A 7,731-nucleotide genomic window follows, 5' to 3' on the forward strand; every position below is an offset into this window, starting at 1 on the left:
GAAAGGGAATTCCAATAGCCGTGCACTAAATTCTGCCTTCGGCCGTATACCCTAGAAACTGACTGTACCAGCACCTTCGCCAACTGGTGGGATACCTACGTCAAGGATTTGTTTGGTACTTCGGCTGAAGAAGTTTCAAAAAAGCTCTTCAGCGACCAACAGAGGAAGATTTTTGCCCTAAAATCCAAAGAAACATCACAAGGTATATATCTTTTACCTCTCGTTTAATCCACTCAATTCAAACTTAGTTTTTCCAGGTGGTCGTGCAATAAAATAAGCTAACATGGTTGTGATGGTCGCGGCCAAAAGAAACTCACTCCTCATCCCAAGAAGGCTGCGACCACTCCTAGTGCCCCTTTTCATTCCCGTTAACCAGGTCTCGGCAGAAGTGCCGTAAAACCCCTCGATCCTAACCGTGGGTCAGGCGACAATTATTCGACCTACTACGCATGCCACCATTACTCCTACTAATGTCGGCCCAATAGCTACTATATTGGAGGTGGCGACCACCATGGTTGAGAGGAAATCTCCCCCTAATCCAAATAAGGCTCTAGTGGTCATTCTGGAAGAAGAGGTATGACAATTCCCTTTGTTCTTTTATCTTAACTATATATTCTGACTAACGACCAACCCTCCTTTATGTCTAGGAGGACGAGAGCGAATGACCCTTACTGGTGAGGTACCCTTGACCGGATGAACTTCTAACCATCAATCCTCAACCAATGGTCTAGACGGCTGGCTAGGTCGACACTCATGTGGCCTAAATAGGTGCGGGACATGAAGTGGTGCCTCCTGTCGAACCAGAAGCGATGACAGAGACATTGATTCATCCTCAGGACCAGAATCTCAGCATTCCTCCTCATGAGGTTACTTCGACCTTTGTAAGACTCATCATCATTTTCTTTTATTAATTTCCTGCCTTAGAATTCTAAACCAAGAAATATTAAATGCTAGGTGCCCAATCGCTCATTTCACCAAAAATTATATGCCCCGAATGGTGTTATTTATATTTCATGGCCACCCTAGTGGCCATCAAACATAGATAACCTTCATTGACCGCATGAAATAAAAGGCTACCTTAAACACTAGGCTCAGTCATTAAGCTCTTTAGGTTCAAGCAATGAACCAGCAGACATGGCCGAAGTCTCTTTTTAGTAAGTCTAACACAACTTCCTTATCTACTGTCCTTTTAACTTCTTTTTTTCTAACAACTTTTTTTATGTAGCCTTTATGGGAGGTCGAGCTTGATGCTTTCTTCTTCAGCCCTTTTGGGGAGGTCGGGCCTTCAACAACCACGGTCGAGTTTTCTGTAACCTCGGTCGTGTCTAGTGCATTTGCCAAGCTGCAGGAGCTTTTGTCTCTCTCAGCCTAGCAAATCCTTCAACACAAAGGCCTCAATTTTGTAGGAGAATGTCTGAAAGACCTTGCAACCGACGGCCTTATGAGCAACAAGAGTGTTGTTCACCTGTCTTCTGTCCTAGAATGAACCAGACAATATTTCACTATCTTCGAGAGGGCTTTTCAGGCAGATGATGACCTTAAGGCTGCAATGGTAGCTTATGAAGCTATTCGATTAGAGCTTAAGGCAATAAATGTAAAAAATGAACGACTGGCCAACCTCGACCGTCAAATCGATGAACTTTAATGTCAAAGGTCGGCTGTTGTTTCGGAGCTTGAGAGGGATTTTGAGTCAAATAAGCCTCAACTGGCAGAATACGCAGCTGGCGCGAAGCAGATACAGCAACTGTAACTTGACAAAAGAACAAGGCAGGCTGAGGTCACGATGGGCGAAGCAAGGTGGCTAGAACTAAAAGCCACTATTGAAGTTTTCCTTCCTTCAACCCTTTAGGACTTTGTAGTTGTAGGCCGGTTGACTATTTGTAACTTGTACACCCTTTTTAAATTAATGAAATAAAATTTTTATTCTTCCATTTACCAAGTGACTGGATAATATTTTTTTAAGAATTTTCCATTGATTGGTAATTTATGAATTAAACTAGTTCGATCCTTGAGGTGGTATGCCCATTTGCCGAGAACTTTGTGGACGACGAACGGTCATTCCCAATTCGGTGACCATTTCCCAAATCTAGGGTCTTTAATCCCCACTGGCAACAGGGTTTGCCATACTAATTCCCCTTTGCTGAACGTCTTCTGCCTAACTCGTCGATTATAAGCTCATTCGGTAATCTTTTTAGGTGCTACTAGTAAATTATAGGCTTCGAGCCGAGCTTCTTCCAAGTCCTCAAACTCTTGCCTCATGGCCTGACTATACTCAGCACTGAGCAAACTGCTTTGTTCGATAACTCGTAATGAGTTTATGCTTAGCTCCACTGGTAGCATTGTGTTGTGTCCATAAGTCAACGCATATGAGATCGTCCCTGTTGCTGATCAGAGTGAAGTTTGGTATGCCCATAATACCTCGTTTAACTTCAAATGCCACAAACCATGCTTTTCTTTTATCATTTTCTCAAGGATACGGATTAAAACTTTATTACTTGCTTCAGCCTGTCCATTCGCTTGTGGGTAATACGGCGTGGATTGGTCGAGCCGAATTTTCAAATTTGCAACGTATTTTTTAAACCCGTCGGCTGTAAAAATCATGTCGTTGTCTGTGATGATTGTTTTTGGAATGTCGAATCTGGTTACAATGTTTTCTTCCACAAAATTACAAACTTCTTTAGACGTTAATTCAGCGTATGATTTTGCTTCGACCCACTTGGTGAAGTAGTCTGTCAGAACAAGCATCCATGCATGCTTTTCTAACCCAGAAGACGACGTTATTTTGCCAATCACATCCATGGCCCATCCTCTGAACGACCACAGTTTGGTGACCAAGTGAAGTAATTCAGCTGGGACTCTCTATACGATCCTATGGATTTTACATTGTACACAACCTTGTGCGTATTCGATGCAATCTTTCAACATATTTGGCCAGAAATAGCCGTGTCGATTGAGCAACCATCGTATTTTACGTCCGGATTGATGAGCCTTGCATATCCATTCGTGTACCTCTATAATAGCTTGGGTGACCTTTTGTGGATTAAAACATAACAACAACAGACAGTCTTCACCTTTTTCGTACAGCTCATTCTGGTACATTACGTAATTTGTGGCATCTACCCTTGTCTTGTGGTTGTGGTTACCACTAGGATTATCAAGATACTGCATAATTAACCTTCTTCAGTCGTCAGGTAATGTCTCAACCATGCAAACATCTACAGGATCGTCTTATTCCAACAACAAAGGTAGGGACATAACTCGTGTACAGATTACGTGGTCATGTTGGAGAACTTGTTGATTAACCAAGGCCAGGGGTGGACGTCGCACTACTGGTATAACCCGGCCTAGCTTGCCCTCTAGAAGTTGTGCTCCAAAGGCTATTTAAGCCAATTTATCTGTGTCAGTATTTCAAACTTGTGAGATGTGCTTGAATGTAACACCTTCAAACGATTCGACTAAATAGTTGGTAACCATGTGATAAGGCGCCAGAGTACAACTTATGCAACGAAAGGTTCCATTGATTGGTTGATCACAAGTTCTGAATTGCCAAGAATAAGCACGCGGGCCACCCTCAAGTCGTGAAGGACGTTAAGGCCAATGATAAGGGCTTTGTATTTGACCTGATTATACGTACAATTGAAATCCATCTTGAAAGAAAGCCGAGGTCGGTAGTGGTCCGGGGATTGGATGACAATTCCAACGGTAGCCGAGGTCGAGGTACTAGAGCCATCAAAATACATCATCCAATAATTATCACGTGTTTCCACCATGACAATTTCAACGTCGTTGCCCCCAAAACCATATAGAGATGGGTGTTAAGTTAAGATATCGGCCATCGTTTATCATCAGCTTTTGGGGGTACGTATTGCAAACTAAATCTGGGCAGCGTCATTGTCCATTTTCTGATTTGACCTTTCACTATCGGCCGAGTAAGCATGTAGTGAATAATGTCTGTTTGGGCGATAACCTGTGTAACAGAATGGAGAATGTAATGCTTGAGCTTAGACGCTGTGAAAAACAAAGCTAAACAGAGTTTCTCGACGGGTGAATAATTTATCTCAGTCGAGTTAAGGTTCCAGCTAAGATAAAAAATGGCTTGCTCTCGCCCCGTGTCGTTGTTTGTGCGAGAAGACAGCCAACTGATTCCTCGGCGGTCGAGATGTACAACTTGAGGGGTTTACTGCGTGAAAGTGGCCCGAGGATATGTGGAGTAGTGAGGGAGACCTTAATTTGTGTGAAAGCATCCTGGTGCTCTTCGCGCCATTCGAATTTGTCAAAATCATTAAGTTTCAGGAGCATGGAGAAAGCTTTCATAGTCCTTGCTAAATTAGAAATGAAACGACAGAGGAAATTGATTTTATTGAGTAGTGATTGGAATTGCTTCTTAGTTGTCGGGGGTGGGGCATCAATGATCACTCAAGCTTTATTCTCATCCACCTCGATACCACGATAATGTACAAGGAAACCTAAAAAGTTGCTGGTTGATACACCAAAGACGTATTTGGCAAGGTTTCTTTTAAGGTTATGTTAGCGTATACGAAGGAAAGTCTGCCAAAGATCATCTAAATGTGTTCGACAACGTTTCGATTTGACCACAACATCATTGATATATACCTCGACGACGATGCCAATTAAATCGTGAAAATAGTATTTATAGCGCTTTAGTATGTGGCATAAGGCCGATTGACATGACGACCCATTATTAAGTCCCGAGTGCCCTCGGGAAATGAAAAGAAATTTTGTGGACATCGGCCTCAATAATGAAAATCTAGTTGTAAGCAACATGGCCATCCATGAAGGATAACATATTGTGGTTTGCTGCTACTTCGATTAACAAGTTTGAAATTGGCATTGTATATTCATCTTTAGGGGTTGCCAAATTTAAATTTTGAAAATCGATGCTAATACGTAGAGCACCATTTTTCTTTCAAACTGGGACGATGTTCGCCAACCATTCGACATATCGAGCTGTCCGAATAAAATCATCTTTTATGATGGGTTGTACTTCGGTCAAAAATCGTCAGGGGGGGTTGGTGGAACGGTTTACAACTAGCCTTGATGCGTAATTCATGCTCGACGAGTGTTCGACCTAAACTAAGCATCTCATGGTAACTCCAAGCAAAACAATCTTTAAATTCTTGGAGTAATGTACAAAGCTCTGTTTTCATAGGTTAGGGTAACAAAGCACTAATAAATAAAGGCCAAGGGTCTTTGGCTATTCTAACATTTATTTCCTCTAATAGGTCATTGACCTAGGGTTGATTGTTTTCGAGCTTGGCTAGGGCGGCTTGGACTTTGTCAAGTGATAGGACTGGATCGTTGTTTCCTTCGGCGAGGAACTCTGCTAAGTTCACACCATAATTTAATTGCTTCGAAATAACATACAATTGGGTCAGCAGTTGTTCCATGGTAGATGAAACTGCGGCCCGGTGTCTATTCTGTTTGGTATCAAACATCAGGATCCTGATTCTCGTTGAATTATGGTGAACAATCTTAGCGCCAACCTCAATGGCTTTCTGAACTGAGATTCGAGTCGGTCGTCCTTCCTTGTTAAAACCTTGCAAGGTGATCTAGCCAATGTGATCATCCTAGTAACGAGCCTGAATCATATTAGCTTTGAACGGCTGATTGTTGGTCAGATAAACCACGACTGATTTGTCGTCTCAGAAGATGAAGACTTGATATAATGATGAAGGGATACAGCTCATTTGGTGGATCTAGTCACGACCAAGCAATGAATTATACTCGGTCTTTGAATCCCCTATAAAGAATGCAGTCATGTGATTTCGTCCAGCGATTGTGACCTCTAAAGGAAGTACTCCCTTGGTCTGGGATTTGTCACTGACAAAGCTGTTCATGGTTATCCCTAATGGAATAAGTTCATTGTTGGAGCGACGTAATGTCTTCATGATAGAAACGGGCATGATGTTGATCGTTGCTCCACAATCGACGAAAATTTTGGAAACTGGGTATCCTTCTATATGAGTTGTAACATACAAAGGCTTCAAATGATGAAGATTAATGGACGAAGATCGAGGGAACAATTCGGTAAGAGCTGCTTTAAGTTTATCTTCTTTGTTTTATTACTCGATCTCTTCGGTAGCCACAAAATCAACTTGTGCGGCTTTCTCGGCAACCATGTCGTCGTCCAGGAAGTTTGGTTGAGATGTGTTTGGGTGGAACTCGGCAGGTAAGACATGGACCATGCTGATTTCCATGTTATCCAGAACCGAATGGCCCATCGGATCGTGATTTTGGACCTCTGGATTCTTTAGATAGGTATCTTGCTCATGAGCATCGCCGCTATCTTCGGCTATAGTGACAACTTGGTTATGCAGCATATCTATCAGAGCTATTTTATTTTGAGTTTTGACTTCTAGCTTACTCTATGTCGAGACTTGGTCTTGTAAAGCCTTGCGAGTCTGTTCCTGATACGCGATGCAGGTGTCTCTTGTGTCAAGGTAAGCATCTAATTATGCTACGCACTTCTTCTTATCGACCGTGAGGTCGACGAGGGAAACCGCTAAAAAAAATTCAAAATGGTATCGTAAATATTCAAGATTCTCGAGAGAGAAATGGAGATCGGCAGTGTCGAATCGGTATATGGATATACTTTAATGCCGAGAACTTGAGCCTCGCGTATATGATGGAACCTAGCCCCCATCCCTATCTTCGTGGTCTTTTGGATGATTTGTTCGGCATCAGGGCAAGTTAATGCAAGATCAAGAGCCTGTTAGTATACTTTTGGCAGGCTATATAAATCATTAGCCGAATGCTTCTTGTGGAACTCCCGCATGTATTCTAAAGCTTCGTCTAGAAACGATGGATGGAGATTCCGTCGGATTTTGATTATTGGCTCTTGTGGGGGTAATGGAGGAAGTTTGCTTTCGGCTTCCTTCCGGAAGTGCTTGAGGTGAGCTTTCATCTTCCCCGACCATAGAAGGAGTTTGATTCGCTTTTCAGATTCTTTAATCGTTGTTTCAAAGTCACGATCAATCACTTTTTTTCCTTGAAGCAACTCGGCCATGATGGTCGGAGGTTGTCGGTCGTCTTCATTTCTGGCCATTTCTTTCGGCTACCATTTGATGGTCGAGGTATCTTGGGCTACTCGTCGGCAAGCCATACAGTCTATTCTTTGGTGCCAACATTTCTACGATTTGACAACGCAGTGTATCACCAGTAAGAGAGTTGTAAGTATACCAACGCTGGTCGCGTGGCTCAGGTGGTTTGAAGGTGCGCTAGTTTAGGAGTGAACTTGAATTGCCAGTTTTGTGTGCATAATAATCCTTGTTGTAAAATGGTGTGTCGAAGTCAAGGCGTCGTCTGGCCGAATATGACTTGTTATCTTATACCTGGGGGCTAAACCTGTCGAAAACTTTCTAGCGTTGGCTTGCACCGAGCACGCTTGTTGCAGTATTTGAGCTCGAAATGGCTTTTCTTTCGACTCAGTTAAGATGACGTTTGCTTTGCACTAACTACATAAAACCATCGGCCCGTCAGTTTCCTCTGCGCCAGAGTCTGACATTGACTCGACAATAGTTAGTCATGAAAAGGTCCTTGGGTGGCACATTTGAAAATAAATCAATCTTTAATCGTGGCCGAGAGTTTTGCTTAGGGACAAATTGCATTAGAATGAACTCGACCTTCCCTTTTCCTTTATCCTTAGGTAGATGAGCATCCACCATGCTTACCGTCGCCACGAGGAAATGATCGGCATCAACGATCATTTGT

Source organism: Malus sylvestris, chromosome 8 (genome assembly GCF_916048215.2).
Source record: "Malus sylvestris chromosome 8, drMalSylv7.2, whole genome shotgun sequence".
Classification (NCBI taxonomy): Eukaryota; Viridiplantae; Streptophyta; class Magnoliopsida; order Rosales; family Rosaceae; genus Malus; species Malus sylvestris.